Source organism: Microcaecilia unicolor, chromosome 6, assembly GCF_901765095.1.
Source record: "Microcaecilia unicolor chromosome 6, aMicUni1.1, whole genome shotgun sequence".
Lineage (NCBI taxonomy): Eukaryota > Metazoa > Chordata > Amphibia > Gymnophiona > Siphonopidae > Microcaecilia > Microcaecilia unicolor.
The window spans coordinates 146,855,527-146,875,765 of NC_044036.1; positions in this window are offsets into that span (position 1 = coordinate 146,855,527).

Sequence of the window (20,239 nt, forward strand, 5' to 3'; positions counted from 1 at the left end):
GCTCGAAGGAGCTCAGGGCTTCCTGCTGGCTCTCCATTTGCTCATCTAGCTCCTCCACACGATGTCCCATTTCGGAGATCTCGCCGCGGAGATCTGCTGCTAGGGTCGCGAAATCTTCGCGAACCCCTTTAATGTCCGCTCGGATTACCTCCAGCAGTGCCCAGAAATCTTTTGCAGAGAGTTCCCCCTCCACCGCAATATCCTCTGGGGAGCTGTCGCGTCGGGCCCTATCAGCTTTCCCGCGCTCTTCTGCGGGCGCCATCTTGTCCGCCATCTGAAGCGGCCGGTAGGAAAAATCTTTTAAAGATTTGCGGGGTCCAGACGCCTCTTTGCCTGCCATCCCCGTGCTCCGCTGCTCCTCTAGTACTCATTTTATAAGTCCGTGTGCTCCGAGCTCGCCACCATCGGCTATATATTATCGATCTTCGCTACTGGCGTGCGGAGCTGTTCTCTCACACTGCCATTGCTCAGCGTGACGTCACCGCTCTCTCGACAAGCATAATTTTAAGAGTCAAATCAAAATAGAAGAATTACGTTTACATCTTGTATTAGACCACAAATAGTGTGTGGGGGGGTCCCCATTATAAACTCAGGAGATGAGATTCAAAGGAAAATATTTATACATTTAAGAGAAAAGGCATAACACTTTATCCTCCATTATCTTCATAAAATTCCTCAAACCATAGATCTTGAATATGCGAATTACGCAGGACAAATAATTTTTTTTTGATCGATAAACTGTCTTAAACGTTCTGGGTAAAGAAAAACATATTTTGTTCCCAAGTATTTTAATGTTGCATTTGCAAGGATAGTTTAAGTTAAATGATGCTCCCAAGGCTATTGTCTCAGTTCTTAACGCCAGGAAGGCTTTTCTTCTTTCCTGGGTTTGCTTGGTAACATCAGGGAAAACCCATATTTTTTCTCCATAAAATAATGTTTGCAAGTTTTTCAAAGCTAACCTTCTCACAGCTTCTAGATCTTGTTGAAAAATAAATGAAACGAGTAAAGTTTGTCTCTCTGTTACTGCTGGTAATGACGTTTCCAATATTTCTGAAATGTTCAGTTCCTGAACTTGTGGTAGGATCTGTGGTTCCTCTTTATTCCTCTTATTAGGCAAATAATATATCTTATTTAACGGCGGAATAGTTTCTGGGGTAAATTTCAAATTCTCAATCAAATATCGTTTAAATATCTCCAATGGAGCATATACTGACGTTCAAGGAAAGTTCAATAAATGAAGGTTTAACCTTCGATTATAATTCTCAAAATATTCCATTTTACAGTGTATTATAGAGTTATCCTTTTCAAGTTGTACTGAAGTTTCTTTCATTCTATTCATTTCTATATTCATACAATCTATTTTCTCATTAACTTTGGTTTTCATGGTAGCAAGAGCTGTGGATAAGTTTTGCACGGTACTCACTAATGTCTCTATTTGGCCTGCTGAATTCGTCACATTCCGATCCAGGTGCTGGAGTTTATTCCAAATAGACTCCAGCGTTACCACCGCAGGAGCAACTTTAGCTGTTTCTAGTTCAGCCGGGAGATTTAAAGTTCTCCGGGCCTCAGCCGGAACATCGTTCTCGGGACTCCCATGCACCTTACTTTGGCTCTGCGTTTGCAGACCAAATTTTGAGCACCATTGATAGAATTCCCTCCCTTAAAGTGCATCCTGTGTTTGGCCATTTTTTCTACACTAGGCATTGATTTGGTGCCTAACACAGCTTAGTAAAAGAGCTCCTTTATTTCCCTGTTACTGGCAAATTCAGTGCTTGATTGTTTCACTGAGAATGTATAATAATTGCACGTGAAAAAAAAAATGCTAAAGGAGAAATCAGCGCATTCCCCGATGAAACATCTAGAAACAAAAGTAGGGTTACAGGAGCTCCATGCAACATTCCTTATATTCATGGCTAACCTGAGTTTTCTTTTTCACTCTGCACTCTTGCTTCAATAATACAATTACTCCCCAAATTTTCTTTCCTTAGTCTTTATGATTTGATGGTAATAAGCTCATGCATCTCCTGCTTTGATTGATCTTCTCTAGTTACCAATCTTCTTCTGAGTAAAATTCAAGATGTTGCTTTTGATATTTAAGGCAATGCAGGATATATGGCACTTCATTATCTCTCACAGGCATTGGAGCAGACTCTGTGGGTGTTTGAGCACCCCCAATATTGAGAAAATTCCTTGTATGTGTCCAGGGAGGGATCATTTCCATTGGGCTTAGCACCCCCAATAATTTTGAAAAGTTGGCTCCTATGCTCACAGGTAATTAATATATATCACTCTCTGAGTGCATTATGATCAGGTAGTACTCAGTGTTTACAGATTCCATCCATGATTATGATTTGGTTGGTTGAGTCTAAGAGATATTGCTGATCCCTTAGAATGAAACCTGATATCACTTGAGCTTAGAATGATTTTTATCATCGGGTCTTTTAGGAAGCGTTTGAAGGCTCATTTGGTTGGTCGAGCTTTTGCTATTTGTGGTTCATTAGATGGCCTGTCTTATTTTATGTTGTATTTACTGCTTTAAGTATTTTAGATGTGCAGTTTTTTTTATTGTTTTCAAGCCTGTGATTATGAATGTGCTTTTCTAATCTGCTTTGGAAGTTAAGAAATTAACAATATATATTTGGGCACACAAGTTATAGAATAAGGACAGTTGTGCACCTAACATAATTTAATAATGAGCTGATAATTTGTGTTAATGAGTATTAATAGGCTATAATTGGACTTAATTGGCACTAAGTGGCACCAATTAGCAGTTACATGCGTAACTGCCATTAGTCACTATTCTATATGATGCACGCTCAAACTCCACAGAGCGCAATTCCTAGGGGAATGTGGACCTGGGAGGGGCATGGGCGAGTCAGGCAGCTATGCACGCAGGTTACAGAATGCTAGATTTTGTTAAGCAGTTGTTTTTCTGTGATTCCTACATACAGAGAATTACAGTAGTCTAGTTGCAACAGCTGCGCCAACATCTTAAAATGGCTCCGGATAAAATAGGAACGGATTAGCAGTAGCTTTTCAACTTTAAAAAAAAAAAAAAAACCTTTTGGGACAAATTTTTAATCTGAGCATCCGTAGTCATAGTTGAGTCTAGGATAACCACTGACACTCTTGATTTATGATCTACATCCATCCAAACATGAGACACAACTTGGGACATTAGTCTCACTTACACCAAACCATAAAATCTTTGTCTTATCTGTGTTCAATTTGAGCTTAACAGAAAGAGGCCCACTAATTTCCTCCATATGATAACTGATTTAATCCTTGGAGCCGGTACCCCTGGTTCAGGCTAATTGACCCCCCCACCCTTCCCCCCGTACTCCTTATTTTTCAATAACACAACACACCAGTGTGGGATAACACAGGCCGCAGCTTGCTTTATTAACATTACTTAAATAACAATAACATAACGACCCCCTTTTGCCCGAGCTACAATTTTACAGACACACCACAGCAACCGCTGCCCCCCCCCCCACCGCCACTTGCCCTGACAGCAAGTGGCCTCTTCCTCCAGCCAGCCTCATCCGACTCCGCCACTTCAGCAAGACCTATCTGGTCCGTTTTGGACCGCAGCAACCGTATGCGGAGCTCGCCTTCCACAATTGTCACACACTGCCGCAACACGCCGGTCACCGCCACCACCGACTGTCTCTTTTCCACTAATTCCCCTACCCGAAAAGCCCTGTAAAAGCTAAGACATATGCTGCCCGAAATAACTTTGCTTCGTACTCCGTGCATGTTACCTGGTCCAGAGTGTGCAGAATACCCAGCAGAAGCGTGTGTGTAATTGGCTTGCGCCCGTCCTCCACCCGCGGTGTGGACCGAGCCCAGCCCTTTAGCGCACTGTGCACCAAAAAACGCGATGGCGGTTGGGCCCGCCCATGGCCTTACTAAAAAAAGGTAAAACCCGCTAGCCTCCTGTTAACTGCGCTCCGAGAATTCCCCCGTGCCTTCTCATATGCCACATATGCCGCTAACAACTCGTCAGTACTCCCGCCCGATAACACACCTTGGCTTTGTAAGAACTCCTGCACACCTTGAAAACCCCACATATAAGCAGACCAGGTGGTTGGTGCCACTGACGCCTTCAACAGCTCCCATACTTCGGGTCTCCGAAGCGCCAGAGCTGAACCGGCATCTGCTGCCCCTCCGCGTCCACCTCCGGGGCCAGTGTTCGAAATGTCTGGAATTGGAAATGGGACAGGGCATCAACCAGCTTATTCTGAACTCCAGGAACATGTCGGGCTCTCAAATGCGTATTGTGAAGATGAGGCTATTGTGAAAATGAAGTTCCCACCTCAGGATCCCAGGTCCCTCTTTCACTCAGGGTGAGCTGGTTCTCAGTATGCAGATTTTATGCAAATTAGTCTACTACCCCTTTCTACTCAGGGTGACCTGGTTCTCAAAAAGGCAAACATAGTCAGGTCTCATCAACAGGATTTTTCTCATACAAATCTTTATTCCAGCCTCTGGGGCACACTTCTTTTAGCTTAAAGCACTTTCACAAGCTTAAACAGTTCTTCCAGCTTAACCATTTCTTCCTACTCAGTGCAATCTTCCAGCTTAAACATTTCTTCTTGCACAGTTCAATACCCAACAGATTTCTTCCCCCTGAGCCCTCCCACACAGGCATCTGGGCTCAGTACTAACAGTCCTGGACACACAGTCCTTCCTTGTAGCACACAGTTCTTATACTTGATACTCTAGGGCCTTCTTACCCCAGCCGTATTAACTCAGTCCTTCTTTGTAACACACAGTTCACCACCGGGCCATAGGGCTCAGCCAGTACTTTCCATGGGGATCTTCCTGCTTCAGCTACCAGCCCTCCTTTCTCCCTCACAACTCAGGTGGGGTATTAAGTGGTTAATGGCCAAACAGGACCCAGCCCATAACCTGCTGCACCTGTTTCCACCTCCAGGACTCTCCTCGGTCCTAGTGACCTCCAGCTATACATCCCCTTACTGGCTCCATTTAGTGACTCACCCAGCCCTTCTCCATGGACATTTTAGGGGAACAGCGCCCTCTAGGGGCCTAACCAGGGTAGGATAGCCTCTTCCTTATCACAGTATTTAAGCGGAGACATCGCAAGATTAGCTCGCGCATCAAAGCGTTTACCCGTAGACACTTGGCCACCTGTTTATTAACTACTACTACTACTACTACTATTTAGCATTTCTATAGCGCTACAAGGCATACGCAGCGCTGCACAAACATAGAAGAAAGACAGTCCCTGCTCAAAGAGCTTACAATCTAATAGACAAAAAATAAATAAAGTAAGCAAATCAAATCGATTAATGTGAACGGGAAGGAAGAGAGGAGGGTAGGTGGAGGCGAGTGGTTACAAGTGGTTACGAGTCAAAAGCAATGTTAAAGAGGTGGGCTTTCAGTCTAGATTTAAAGGTGGCCAAGGATGGGGCAAGACGTAGGGGCTAAGGAAGTTTATTCCAGGCGTAGGGTGCAGCGAGACAGAAGGCGCGAAGTCTGGAGTTGGCAGTACTGGAGAAGGGAACAGATAAGAAGGATTTATCCATGGAGCAGAGTGCACGGGAAGGGGTGTAGGGAAGGACGAGTGTGGAGAGATACTGGGGAGCAGCAGAGTGAGTACATTTATAGGTTAGTAGAAGAAGTTTGAACAGGATGCGAAAACGGATAGGGAGCCAGTGAAGGGTCTTGAGGAGAGGGGTAGTATGAGTAAAGCGACCCTGGCGGAAGATGAGACGGGCAGCAGAGTTTTGAACCGACTGGAGAGGGGAGAGGTGACTAAGTGGGAGGCCAGCAAGAAGCAGATTGCAGTAGTCTAAACGAGAGGTGACAAGGGTGTGGATGAGGGTTTTGGTAGAGTGCTCGGAAAGAAAGGGGCGGATTTTACAGATGTTGTAAAGAAAGAAACGACAGGTCTTGGCAATCTGCTGGATATGAGCAGAGAAGGAGAGAGAAGAGTCAAAGATGACCCCAAGGTTTCGAGCTGAGGAGACAGGGAGAATGAGAGAGCCATCAACAGAAATAGAAAATGGGGGGAGCGGGGAGGTGGGTTTGGGGGGGGGAAATGAGAAGCTCGGTTTTGGTCATATTTAATTTCAGGTGGCATTGAGACATCCAGACAGCAATGTCAGACAAGCACGCTGAAACTTTGGTTTGGATGCAAGGTGAGATATCAGGGGTAGAAAGGTAGATTTGGGAGTCATCAGCATAGAGATGGTAGGAAAAGCCATGGGATGAGATTAATGAACCAAGGGAAGAAGTGTAGATAGAAAAGAGGAGGGGACCAAGAACAGAACCCTGAGGTACGCCGACAGGCAGAGGGATAGAAGTAGAAGAGGATCCACCAGAGTGAACACTAAAGGTGCGGAGGGAGAGGTAGGAAGAGAACCAGGAAAGGACAGAGCCCTGGAATCCAAGTGAGGACAGGGTATTGAGAAGTATGCTGTGATCGACAGTGTCAAAAGCAGCGGAAAGATCAAGAAGAATGAGGATGGAATATTGACCTCTGGATTTAGCCAGTAATAGTTCATTGGAGACTTTAGTAAGCGCAGTTTTGGTTGAGTGGAGAGGGCGAAAACCAGATTGTAGTGGGTCAAGAATAGCATGTGAGGAGAGAAAATCAAGGCAGCGGCGGTGAACAGCACGCTCAAGTAATTTGGAGAGATTGTCACACCAGGCTACAATATTCCGATTGCGCAATCTCTCTGGCGACAACTCACAGGCTACCACTAACGGGAACAATTCCAAAAAAGTGATATTCTGGGTGGTCCCGGCTCTGACCCAGCTGTCAGGCCACGGGGCCGCGCACAAGGCCCCCCCGCAATACACCCCAAAATTCAGCCCCCCGGCCGCATCCGAGAACAACTCCAGGTCAATCGTGGACACTTCCTGTCCCCGTATTGCCAACGTACCATTGAATGTTGACAGGAAGTCCAGCCACATGCGCAGGTCTTTGCGCACTCCTGCCGTTATCCGGACGTAATGATGTGGACGCGCCACGTTTGCTGTCGCCGCCGCCAGGCGTCGCGAGAACGCCCTCCCCATCGGTAAGACTTTGCAGGCAAAGTTAAGGCTACCCAACAAGGCCTGAATAGTCTGCAAGGGCGCTTTCTTTACCTGCAAAACCGCGACTATCCGGCTCTCCAACTGTGCCATCTTGTCTACCGGTAGCCTCGTGACCATACGCGCGGTGTCAATCTCTATACCGAGGAACGTGAGAACCTGAGTCGGCCCCTCCGTCTTTTCCTCCGCCAGTGGGATGCCAAATTCCTTAGCTACTGCGGAAAAGGTCTCTAACAACCGCGTACACTCCTGGCCGTCCGCAGCACCAACAAATAGAAAATCGTCCAGATAATGTACTACACTATCCAGCCCAGCCCTCTGTAGCGTCACCCAGTGCACAAACGAACTAAAGCATTCAAAATAAGCACATGATATGGCACAGCCCATGGGCATACATCGGTCGAAGTAGTAACCCCCATCGAAATGAAAACCCAGCACCGGAAACGCCGACGGATGCATGGGCAACAGTCAGAAAGGCTGCCTCTATATCCACTTTTTCTAGCCGCGCCCCCACCCCCCATCGGTGTACCAACCTCACCGCGCAGTCAAATGATGTATACTGCACTGTGCAAAATTCCCTGGGAATGCCCGCGTTCACCGACCTGCCGTCTGGAAACGAGAGGTTGTGAATGAGTCGGAATTTTCCCGGCGCTTTTTTTGGAATCACCGCCAGTGGTGACAACATGAACGGTGAAAACGGCCACTCTACAAATGGACCCGCGATCCTGCCCAGCCGAAGCTCCTCCTGCAGCTTGCCACGCACCACTTCCTGTAGCCGTGTCACCGACTCGGAATTCTGAACCCAGTTATCCTCTACGCAGCCCCGGTACGGCACAATAAATCCCCCCGTAAACCCTTGCTCTAGTGTGGCAGCCACCCTTCTCCTCGGGTATCGATGGAGCCATGGCAGCATCGCATCGACTTGCACCGGCGTTGGTGCCCTGCCAAAACTATTGCTGCTTTCCGGAAGCCGCCCCTCCTCCTCCTTTCTTAGGACATTTGGTGGCAGGATGGTTTTGCCCGCAGGCGGAACACACATGCCGGAACTTGCAATCCTGGAAGGGACACGCCGCTCTATTGTAACGCCAGCACACGTCATTCGGCGCCCCCGCCCCACTACTCCCCCCCGCCCCTGCCGCCCGAAAGGGCTTACTCGGTACCGTCGTCGCTGACCCTCCTCGGTTCTGACCTACCACCGCGCCCATTCCCGATTGCGGAGCCATATGCACCAGCCATAGGTTAATGTCCTGAGATCCCCAAGACATGTGCATGTTCTCCTCCATTTTATCTCTAAACGCCTCATCGTAGTTAAGCCACGCCCACCCACCAAAGCGTTGGAATGCGTCCAGCACCGAGTCAGCGTGTGCCAATAACAGCCCATATTGTCCCGGGTCACGTCGCCCCCAAACACTGGCTAGGCGCAAAAAGGCGCGCGTCCAGTTGATGACATTCTTTGCTACCTTGCGTTCCGGTTGTCGCTCCTCCGTATCCTTTTTGGTTTTCTTAGCCTTCCGCCTCCCCCTACCCTCCATTAACCTAAATATATTAATGCACGTGCGCTTTCGAATTTTTTTGCGTAAGGCCAATGGGACTTGTTCCCACAGTTCGGATAAGGCCACTAGCACCGGTGGGCCCCTGGACCCCGTTCCCCCCAACTGTCCTATGCCCTCCCTCTGAGTCCCACCTGCCCCCTGCTCCGCCTTGCTAGAGGTGGTCGAGCAGGATGTAGTGTCACTAGTTGAAGAGGAAGAAGAATCCCTATGCCGCCTGCCCCTCCCCCTCTGCTTGCGCCGCCCTCCTTCGCTTCGCGCCCTGGACGGCTCGCCTATATTACCTGCTCCTGCCGCCGCGCTGTCTACGCAGAGTGGATCTGACGCCACAGCAAGGGCCCCTCCACCGGCCGCAGTTCTCAGCCCCGCCTCCTGGTTCAGCAAGGTCCGCTCCAGACCCGCCGTCTGTAGTCCCCTCGCACCTCCGGTCTCTTCCTGCAGTAACTGCCTGGCACCTTCTCGCGGTCCACGCACATCTCTCTGCTCCGGTGGCTCCTGTGCATCCGCTGAACGCTGTACCTGTGGAGACAAATCCAACACCGCAGCAGGGGCTGTCGGCCATGCTTGCCACTCTGCACCCCCATCAGAGGCCCCCCGTATCCCACCGCTGGCGCCCACCATCTATCTCCGCCTCCATACCCTCTTCCCCACAGAGCCATCCATGCTGGTTGGGGAGATGTCGCCCACGACGCCCAGCTCCCGAATGGCCATGGTCCCTGCCCTACCTGTTGCCACTCCGTCCCCTGCCAGCCTCGTGCTGCACCGCTTGGCCCCGGCAAATTATCCCCGTAACCCCGGGGTCCACCAGACAAGGTCCCAAACCCCTGCAGTTCTGGGCCCGGCATCTGCCTCCCCGCCTGCGCCGCTACCGGCGTAGGAACCCTCAGTTGCTCTGGCGGAAGTGGACCCGCACTCCCCTCCCCCTCTACCCACGCTTCAACCCCTGCTCCCTGTGCAACATCTGGTGTACTAATCCTGTCCAAGGAGCTCTGAGTCTTTTTTGTCTTCCCCTTTTTCCCTTGCTGTGCAGGCTGCACGTGTTTGGTTTTGCTTTTCTTTTTTCCTCCTCTCACTCCCGCTGCTCCCACCGCGATTGCCATCAAGGCAATATCTTTTGACCTGCGTGCCCCCGACAACCCTGGCACCCCCTACCTCGTACCTGCTCTGGGCTGCCATCAAGATCATCGCTGGTGCAGATTGAGACCTCTGCCTCCCCGTCCCCATGCTCATTTTCAGCCTCCATAGCCCACACATCTAACCACCTCCGAGGATCAGGGAAAAAACAATGCCCTGATCCACGAGCAACCCCCCTCCTCTATCCTTTTCCTTTAGCCCGCCTCTTTTTCCCCCCTGCCTATCAGGTGTCTCCAGGCCCCCTAGGCCCCGCCCCCTTGTCCCTCTCACCCAATCAGCTGCCTCCCTCGACGTCCACAGAGCCCTATGGGGCGTCGTGCTCCTACAGCCCGCCCCCCCATCGTCCCGAACCTTCTCGACGGGTCCCGGCCCTCGATTAACGGGGCCCGTCGAGACAAGCTCTCGGCCCCTTCATTAGTTATTTAACAAACTATCTTGAGATAGTCCAGTTGAACCCAATATAAAAATATCATTTGCATAAGATAGAAGTTTCATTCCATGCTCAAGTTTAACACTCTACAAAGTGAACATATATAATATGATACTTTATATGTATACCTGAGTTTGATTTGTCCTTGCCATTCTCAGGGCACAGACCGTAAAAGTCTGCCTAGCACTGTTCTTGTACTAAAAGTTCTGAAGATTCTGGAATCCTAAAGAGTTACAAGATTCAAGAATCCCAATTAGTAGGAACATTCCATGAAGAACCCCAAAGAGTAACATAATAAATGACGACAGATAAAGACCTGTACGGTCCATCCAGTCTGGCCAACAAGATAAAACTCATTTACAAGGCGATTCTGGCGTTGGCGGTAGAGGAGAAGGGTACAATTAAGAGAAACTTAGGGGTCCTTTTATCAAGCTGCGGGGAAAAGAGCCCTGTGCTGGCGGCTGGGGACATTTTTCCCACATGCCAGGGCCCTTTCTACTTCAGTGGGTAAAAAAAACAAAACAAAACCCAGTACATATGACCATGCGGTGAGAGGACAGGAGTTACTGTACAAATGGCCAATTCATCAGTGTAAAATTCTAAAGCTGGACCTTATTGAATCCTGGTCCTGGCCAGACATACATCACATCCATCTTCTTGTAGACTGGTCAGGGCAGGTCCAGGTTTGGGGGAAGTTATACAATAATGGAGATATAGGTGAATCCCTGCAGAACTCCATAGTATTTCAGACTGCTAGGAAGTTCACAGCTGTATTAGTTTTCTTTTGGCCAGTGAATGTAGATTTGAATGAACAAAATGAAAATTAGCAGCAGGTTAAATGTCTGTCCCCTTCAACCTTCATCAGAGCTCTTTATGGCTGCAGCCTGTCATATTAGCACTAATGACTTGAATCCTACTAGTAAGTATTCTTGTCTTGTAAAAGACACAAGTGCTATAGAGCTGGACTTTTCCAAACGATCTAGCAGAGCTCTGCAGGTACGGTTTACCTGTCACCAGAGCTCTCCTTTCTGTTACTAAGCACTGGTTTATAGATTGCATTAATTATAGACTGAAATAGGATGAGACGGGGGACTGAGTGGCAGGCTCATTCACCCGGCAGCAGCTGCAGCAGGAGGCCGTGCAAGAGGGAGGGAATAAGTGCGGGGCTGTGGATGAAAGGGAAGAAGCCCAGGAAGAGGGTGAGGCGTGGTGCAGTGTAGAGTCAGGATGTGCAGAGGGAGCTTCTTACTGAGCCTCTACGATCGCTCTGCACCGGCTCAGCCTTCACGTTCCAAGAAAGGAGAAAAAGGAGAGGCGAGCGTCGGGAGAGAGGAGAGACGGGCAGGAAGCGATTTAGCACTGCTGGGGGACGAAATCCCGATGCTGCAAAGCGGGATCTCCAGCTCGTAAGAAAACAAGGTACGTGCATGCACTGAATGCTTTGTTGCTCATGTTGAATGTGCAAACACTGGCAAATCCCCTGCCCGGTAGCCTTGAGGATCACCAGAGACAGAGAGCAATTATTAGCCACTGACTGACCCTGGGCTGAGCGGCTAAAGCTCAGACCCTGCAGCTTCGTCCCAGGTCCAGGGCAAGACCAGTGCAGCAACCTGGCTGGGTGGAGTCCTCAAGCTGGAGTAATTGTAGCCCAGGATTTGGCGCGCCTCCTCTTGGCATGGAAACGTTATACTTTTAGTGTAACACCACTGTTCTCAGGTTCAATAACCAGATCGTTCAGTGGTTTTAAAGGCACGTCGTCTGCCTTTTGGTTTGCAAACGTGCATCCTTTCAGTACTAGAGTTTTGTTCTTGCATGCGATTAAAGGTTAATTTCGCAAGGGGGAGTGGGTGTGTGGGCTGGGGCTGTGGAGAAAAGAAAAGCTGTGGGATCAAACCCAAAGGATCTGGCATGGCATATGCAGTGAAACAGCCTTGATATGAGCTTGCTTGCTCAAATCACTGCATGCCTAGTCGGGAAGAAACTATTTCCAAGTATTTCAAGCACCTGCGATCCAGATGTTGACTATTCTCTTTCCAGGTGCGCCCTGCAGACACCGGGCTGGGCTATAAGTATGGTCAGAGAAAGCAGTTCTTTATGTCTGCTTTAATCATCTCGTGTATGTAATCGTCAAAGTTTTATGCGGTGGAAGCAGTTTCGTGGTACTGTACCAACTTCCAAGGAAGATGTACCGCTCACTGCAATGACAGCAAATGCTTTGCAACTGTTGGGTAAATCATGGGCTCAGCAGGGCTGGTAACATAACTGAACAAACCAGAAGCGAAGGTCAAAGAGAGAGAGAAAAAAACAAGACTGACTTTGTAAAGTCCGCCCTGCATTGTATATGTGCCCACGTTGGAACACATGAATTATGGCTGGTGCTATTGTCTTAGTAGAATTGGGTTCTTTTCTGATTTTCTTGGAGACCTGCATGATAATAAGATCATCAGCTCCCCTGACTCTCAGAAGGACAAGGTCAAGCTTCAGGGAAAAGCAGAAGAGTGAACGCTTGCACCCATGCCATGGGACCCAGCTCTGTGGGTGCCAGTGGGTTCTGAGCAAGCTCGTTCACTGTATTCATAGAGTGGTAATTTATATTGGGCCCGCTGTCTGTGGTGGAAATGGACCTAGCGCATGGTCTTTCCCACGTACTAAGGCTATTTCTACCATAGACAGAGGGCCGGTTTTCCATTTTCTGAATTGATGACCATGAGCTAATGTTTATGTATTTAATTTATTTATTTACCACAGTTGATATTTCGCTGGGGCCTACACATACAGTGGGGGAAATAAGTATTTGATCCCTTGCTGATTTTGTAAGTTTGCCCACTGACAAAGACATGAGCAGCCCATAATTGAAGGGTAGGTTATTGGTAACAGTGAGAGATAGCACATCACAAATTAAATCCGGAAAATCACATTGTGGAAAGTATATGAATTTATTTGCATTCTGCAGAGGGAAATAAGTATTTAATCCCTCTGGCAAACAAGACCTAATACTTGGTGGCAAAACCCTTGTTGGCAAGCACAGCGGTCAGACGTCTTCTGTAGTTGATGATGAGGTTTGCACACATGTCAGGAGGAATTTTGGTCCACTCCTCTTTGCAGATCATCTCTAATCATTAAGAGTTCTGGGCTGTCGCTTGGCAACTCGCAGCTTCAGCTCCCTCCATAAGTTTTCAATGGGATTAAGGTCTGGTGACTGGCTAGGCCACTCCATGACCCTAATGTGCTTCTTCCTGAGCCACTCCTTTGTTGCCTTGGCTGTATGTTTTGGGTCATTGTCGTGCTGGAAGACCCAGCCACGACCCATTTTTAAGGCCCTGGCGGAGGGAAGGAGGTTGTCACTCAGAATTGTACGGTACATGGCCCCATCCATTCTCCCATTGATGCGGTGAAGTAGTCCTGTGCCCTTAGCAGAGAAACACCCCCAAAACATAACATTTCCACCTCCATGCTTGACAGTGGGGACGGTGTTCTTTGGGTCATAGGCAGCATTTCTCTTCCTCCAAACACGGCGAGTTGAGTTCATGCCAAAGAGCTCAATTTTTGTCTCATCTGACCACAGCACCTTCTCCCAATCACTCTCGGCATCATCCAGGTGTTCACTGGCAAACTTCAGACGGGCCGTCACATGTGCCTTCCGGAGCAGGGGGACCTTGCGGGCACTGCAGGATTGCAATCCGTTATGTCGTAATGTGTTACCAATGGTTTTCGTGGTGACAGTGGTCCCAGCTGCCTTGAGATCATTGACAAGTTCCCCCCTTGTAGTTGTAGGCTGATTTCTAACCTTCCTCATGATCAAGGATACCCCACGAGGTGAGATTTTGCGTGGAGCCCCAGATCTTTGTCGATTGACAGTCATTTTGTACTTCTTCCATTTTCTTACTATGGCACCAACAGTTGTCTCCTTCTCGCCCAGCGTCTTACTGATGGTTTTGTAGCCCATTCCAGCCTTGTGCAGGTGTATGATCTTGTCCCTGACATCCTTAGACAGCTCCTTGCTCTTGGCCATTTGTAGAGGTTAGAGTCTGACTGATTCACTGAGTCTGTGGACAGGTGTCTTTCATACAGGTGACCATTGCCGACAGCTGTCTGTCATGCAGGTAACGAGTTGATTTGGAGCATCTACCTGGTCTGTAGGGGCCAGATCTCTTACTGGTTGGTGGGGGATCAAATACTTATTTCCCTCTGCAGAATGCAAATAAATTCATATACTTTCCACAATGTGATTTTCCGGATTTAATTTGTGATGTGCTATCTCTCACTGTTACCAATAACCTACCCTTCAATTATGGGCTGCTCATGTCTTTGTCAGTGGGCAAACTTACAAAATCAGCAAGGGATCAAATACTTATTTCCCCCACTGTAAACATAAGTTGCCGGATTCTATATACTGTGCCTAGTGTCCCGCGCCTAAATCTAAGCGTACTCCATCACAATGTGTGTAACTTAATTGGCTTAACAAGCCAATAAACATTGTTAACAGCACTTAACAAGCAATAAATGACAATAATTCGAATTGATATGCACAAATTGCTAAGCGTATTCTGGAGTGCAGAGCATTTTAATGCGTGCAAGCAAAGGACATGGTTATAGGCGGGAGCATTTCATGGGTGTTCTAAAATTTACATGTGTAGTTATAGAATATGGCTCAGTGTGCCTAAATCTATGCGCTGGGGTTTACGCCATGTTTTTACTGGTGTAAATGGAGGCTCATAGATTTAGGCAGTGAGATATCAATTAAGCGTATTCTATACACTGTGCCTAAATCTAGGCGCTGCTTATAGAATATGCTTAGGCAGAAATCTACCTATGCATCCAGCAGCTTCTCCTTCATTGGCCCACAACTGTGGAATGCATTGCCCAAATTCTTAAAATCAACTCAGAACCATCTAAATTTCAGGAAATTACTGAAGACATCCTTATTCCAGAAGTCGTATCCTCCAGACTCAACTGAAGTTACTGCTTTTTTGTCACAGCAAAAATTTTGGACCTTATTGGTCGTTTATTATCTCTTATTATCTTTGTTGTTTTATACGATACCTATATGATCACTACCTTTCTTTACATTGTTTAACTGTATTTTACTGAACTGTAGTCTGCCCTATGGTATTGTGTAAGCCACATTGAACCTGCGATTAGTGGGAAAATGTGGGGTATAAATGTGCTAAATTAGTAATAAATAAATGAATAAAATGGTTTATGCGCGGATTTTATAGGTGCCATATATAGAATCTCCCCCTAGTGCATATTTGACAAAGAGGTGTACACATGGGCAGAGTCTGAGTGAAACTTACACTTAATTGTCTAGTGCAGGCTTTCTCAACCCAGTCCTTGGGGAACACCGTCCCATCAGGTTTTCAGGATATCCACAATGAATATGCATGAGATACCATTGGCATACACTTCCTCTCTGGAATGCAAATCTATCTCGTGCCTCGATAGAGCTTGGTGTTCCCCAAGGACTGGGTTAAGAAGCCCTTGTTTAACATAATGAACCCCTATAAGTTGTGCACTTATCTGATGCTCTTAGGTGCTAGCACTCATGCCTAACTGTTACTCGCATATTTAAGTGGTTACAGTAGCTTTATATAAAGGAAAGTAGGTATGGGTCTGAGATACCCTGACATAGAATTGCCCTCCATGTGTCTAGCTCTATATTTTATGAAATACAAAGTACTTTGCAATTCCACCTCTCCAAACATTGAAATGCCTCCATGCAGATCCCATAAAAGTCAGTGCACACTTTCTATGTTTGTATTTTTTTATGTGCTTATGTGGTTGTGCAGTTTTACAGAAGCTTTTTCCCCAAGTGTAAAACAGGCTTTCCATGCAAAAAAGCATAATAAAATTACCCCTTTTAGTAGATATTATACCATTCAAGCAGTGTTTTGCAGTCTCAGGGCTAGACCAGGCTTATTACTTATTCACATCATTTGTCTACATTCATTAATCAAGCACCCCGGAGTCTTTTTACTAAGCTGCGGCAGAAAAGTGTCAGTAAAATGGCTCATTTTCTATATTTTCTACTACTACTACTTATCATTTCTAAAGCGCTACTAGATGTACGCAGCGCTGTACACTTGAAATGAAGAGACAGTCCCTGCTCGACAGAGCTTACAATCTAATTAGGACAGACAAACAGGACAAACAAGAGATAAGGGAATATTAAAGTGAGGATGATAACATAAGGGTTAGGAGTTAAAAGCAGTATCAAAAAGGGGTGGGCTTTTAGCTTAGATTTGAAGATGGCCAGAGATGGAGCTTGACGTACCGGCTCAGGAAGTCTAATCCAGGCATATGGTGCAGCAAGATAAAAGGAACGGAGTCTGGAGTTAGCGGTGGAGGAGAAGGGTGCAGATAAGAGAGATTTACTATTAATGGCCAGGCACTAATGTCGTCAGTGCACAGCCATAAAAACAATAACCCCCAAATTCTATATATGGTGACTAAAGTTGTGCGTTAGCCATGCGGCCAAGTTGCACATGCAAATTATTATTTAACAAGCCAATCAGCGCCGATAATTGGCACTAACAAAGCAATTATCAGCACTAATTAGAATTTACGTGTTCAACTTTCTAAGTGTAGTCTGTAAAGTGGTGTGCATAAATTCTAATGTGTGGATCAGAAAAGGGGGCATGGCCATGGGAGGGGCATGGGTGGGTTGTGGATGTTCCTGAAAATTACACACACTGTTATGGAATTCACCTAATCAAGCACAGGCATTTATACCAGGTTTTCATTGGTGTAAATGGTCATGCCTAAATTTTAGTAATTGGGACAGGAGCTACATATATTCTATAAATAGCGCCTAACCTTAGGTGAGGTTTACAGAATAATGCTAAGCACTTTTTTTTTGGCATGAGCCCTTACCCACCACTCATTATTTTATAGACCTCTATCATATCTCCCCTCAGCCGTCTTTTCTCCAAGCTGAAGAGCCTTAGCTACTTTAGCCTTTCCTCATAGGGAAGTCGTCCCACCCCCTTTATCATTTTCGTCACCCTTCTCTGTACCTTTTCTAATTCCGCTATATCTTTTTTGAGATGCAGTGACCAGAATTGCACACAATATTCAAGGTGCGGTTGCACCATGAAGCGATACAAAGCCGTTATAACATCCTCATTTTTGTTTTCCATTCCTTCCCTAATTGCGACTATACTTAATGCTTTAGAGCAGAGGTTCTGGCCCTGACCTGGGGGACCCCCTGTCAGTTGAATATTCATGAGATAGATCTGTATTCACTCCTTCCATTCAATGAACATCTAGCTCCTTCATATTTGCAGTGGATATCCTGAAAATCTGACTAGCTGGGAGCCCCTGCTTTATAAAGATCAATTATTTGATAAGATATTCATATTTATTATGGTAGCCTCTGTTTCTGGCAGGTGATATCACTACTACTACTACTACTTATCACTTCTGTAGTGCTACAAGGCATACGCAGCGCTGTACACCATACATGAAAAGACAGTCCCTGCTCAAAGAGCTCACAATCTAAATAGGACAGACAGACATAATAATTAAGAGGTAAGGGAATTAAAGAGATGGGGATAAAAGGGTACAGGGCAAGTGAGTAGTGGTTAGGAGTCAAAAGCAGCGTTAAAGAGGTGGGCTTTTAGCCTGGATTTGAAAACGGCCAAAGACGGGGCTAGATGTACAGGCTCGGAAAGTCTATTCCAGGTGTGAGGTGCAGCGAGATAAAAGGAACGGAGTCTGGAATTAGCAATAGAGGAGAAGGGGACAGACAAGAGAGATTTATCCACAGAACGGAGTACCCGAGGGTTATATCATTGGCATTCTGTCAAGAATATGGACTGGGTTTATAGTCACACTTCTTGCACCTTTTCTGCCTTCATCATCAGGTAGCATTTAAGGTGAATCAGTGTTACAAGTGGTTATTCTCAGCGTGCCTGCATGGGGGGGGGGGGGGGGGAGTTAGAACTGTAAACTAAGTCAGTTTTCTGTTGGTTGTAAAGTGACACATTATTGTAAAATATGAATGTTATTCTGTGATTTGGGGTGAAAACACTGCAGATTCTCAATGGGTGACATGGTTCAGATTAAGGGGACGATTTCCTAAAGTGTGTTAGCACCATCACATTCAGGAAACAACTTTCTAATGTTCTATAAACGGTGCATTAGTGAACTTGTGGTACCTAGAATGTGAAAATCACTGTAATGCCCAAGAAATTGAGTGCCATCACACGTTCATTGATTTAAACAGCTAAAAGTTGGCTACCATTATCATTTGCCTTTACTATCTTCATTTATTTGAAATTTAAAAACACCTAGCCCACATTGTCTAACAACCTAAGCAAGTTACAGCTTCTTCATTTATATTGTGCTAATAAGGTTCAAAGGGACGTAGAAGCTAATGACCCTTCTAGAGGTATTCTTAACTTTTCCATGAGCATTAGCAGATTAATACATTGCTGATGTCTCCACCCCCTTCCACTTTTCACAGGGGCCAGGGCCAGCATTAAGGGAGTTGCCCTGGGCCCTTATGCCACAGGAGACAACATGACTGCCTCAAACTGAAGGAAACATAGCCTGCAGGGCAGTGGCGTAGCCACAGGTGGGCCTGGGTGGGCCAGGGCCCACCCACTTAGAGCTCAGGCCCACCCAACAGTAGCACACGTTTAGCGGTAGCTGGCGGGGATCTCAAGTTCCGGCAGCTGAAAACTTCCCTTTGATGGTAACGAAAATGCTACTCTCCATGATACCGGCACCTCAGTTTTCAGCGCATGCCTGCTGCAGACTGCCAAGGTGGAAAGAAGCATTTTCCTGCCAGCTGAGATATATTTTTGGTGGTGGTTGGGTGGGGGTGAGAACACTTGGTGCCCACCCATTTCTTGCCTAGGCCCACCCAAAATCTGTTGTCTGGCTATGCCCCTGCTGCAGGGGGGTTTTGGATCCCCTCCCCAGTTTCTGTCCTGGGCCCCTGAGTGTCTGCACCTTCCCTGACAGGGCCGGTCCATAGATTGGTTCCCTCCCCCCTCCCAACCGGATCTTCTGCCCAAGATTATGTCAGGGACTTCAGCTTCTTCTTGCCTCTTGATTCTGCCGCCAGAGATCACAAATTTAGCCTACCCCACCTACTGGCGCACAGGAGCGCTTTGGGTTGGATCGATCCCTACACGATCCTGCCTCATTGATTGATCGGATGCTCTTCTTGGCCCTGCACGTGCAACCCTCCACCTACCCCCCCCCCCCCCCATAAACTTTCCATGTTCAGTAGCAGAACAATTTTGATCTTTGTGGCAAATTCAGATCCAACGAGTTTTTGCAAGTTCACCTTCTTCTCAAAGTATTCTTTGAATCAGACTGTCTTAGAGTACTCTGAACAGTTAAATCTCCACGCATCCATACTAGTCTGAATAAGTCCAGATTTAGAAACATCAAACAGAGCAGTTCTCCAAGCAAAGTCAAGTTAAACATTTGCAGATCACAGTTTGGATTCCAGCCTGGTGGTGGGAGGGTCGCCCATCCCTGTTACGGAAATACTAAGTACACCCATTTTCAAATTATTTTCTTTTAATCTAGTTTAATTGTTGGCAATAGGATAAAGCCACAAAAACATCATCATTTTTAAAGTTTTTTAAAAAGCTACAAATGTGGGGGTTTTTTCCCCATTTTTGCTTAGATGATTAATAATGTATTACAAGTTTCTCTTCTATCTGGAATCTTTGGGAACTTGTGCAGTGGGAAAGCAGGTTCTAAGCACAGGCTGGCCCCAACAGATCACAGGAAATCATCACAGTGTCTATACCATCCTACTGCTCGCAAATATCCTGTGACAGGAGCAGAGTTTAATGTTTTCACAAAGGAAAGAAACGGTATTACCTGCTATTCTGTGCAGCCAGGTAGGGATGATGGAGCCAGTAAGAGAATTCCAGAAAGCTTGGAACAAACACAAAAGATTCTTAAATAAAGGTAGGTGACAGGGAAGCCAGTGATTAAGGGGGCCTAAGACAGTACACCAGGAATTAAATTGGCCCTCTAGATGGGCCTTAAGTCCTTATCTAGATCTCGGTTTTAATTTAGACTGAGGTCAAGA